The following is a 1,111-nucleotide window of genomic DNA, read 5'->3' on the forward strand; positions in this document are numbered from 1 at the left end:
ACTCCCATCCCGATTACCCCAGTCACTGAATCAATCCATCTCATAGAGGGCCTTCCCCTCCTGCGCTGTCCCTCCACCCTCCCAAGCATGATGTCTTTCTCCAAGGACCTGTCCCTCCTTACAACATGTTCAAAGTATGTCAGACGGAGCCTCAGAATCCTTGCCTCCAAGGAGCCACCCGGTTTAACCCTTTCCAGGATGAATTTGTTTGTTTTCCTAGCAGTCTATGGCACTCTCAATACTCTTCTCCAGCACCACAGCTCAAAGGCATCCATTCTCCTTCTATCCTCCCTGGTCATTGTCCAACTCTCTGATGCATAACAAGTGATTGCGAAGACCATGGCCTGTATCAGACACACCTTAGTCTCCAGGGAGACACCATTGCTCATCCTCCTTCATAGTCTTCCTTAATTTAGATGTTCAGCTTAGAGCAATACTGGCAGACAACATTTTATCCAGAAAAGCAGAGGAGATACATTTCCCAATGCAAAATTAATCAAGTTTTACTTCCCCACTTCCCTCCTTTGGCATCTATGATTTGGTTCTGCCTGTTTTCAGATGGTAATGAGCCAGACAAAGGATCTAGATTGAGAGATGAGAACTTCGTCAGACTTCCATGTTTATTTGTTGAAGATCACACCTCCAATGTTATAGCAGATTTCATCATGGAAGCAATCACAGTATCCCACACCTCCTTAAGGAAATTATTACATTATATCAGATCTCAGCAAGAGAATAACTACCAAGCCAAAGTAACCAAGTTAAAATATAATCATAACCACAATACTTATCTAATACCTGTGTCTGAACTTTATATGTAAATTGGAGATATAAACAGTAACTACTTCGTGGAGCTGAAAGGAGTAAATGAGCTAGTGAGTGAAAAATACATGCAAAATTTTTTAAGTAGTAAGTACTTATCAATATTGGTTAATTTCCTTTTTTGGGGGTTATTTTCTTAATTAAAAAATGATGATACATATTATATGCTGATGTATTATATGTTGTTGTTGTTATTATGTGCCGTCGAGTCACCTGCAACTCATAGCGACCCTATGTACAACAGCCCTAAACTCCGCTCTGTCCTGTGCCAATCGCACTGTCTCTGACA

This window comes from Elephantulus edwardii, unplaced genomic scaffold (genome assembly GCF_000299155.1).
Source record: "Elephantulus edwardii isolate Elephantulus edwardi_28Jun2011 unplaced genomic scaffold, EleEdw1.0 scaffold00166, whole genome shotgun sequence".
NCBI lineage: Eukaryota > Metazoa > Chordata > Mammalia > Macroscelidea > Macroscelididae > Elephantulus > Elephantulus edwardii.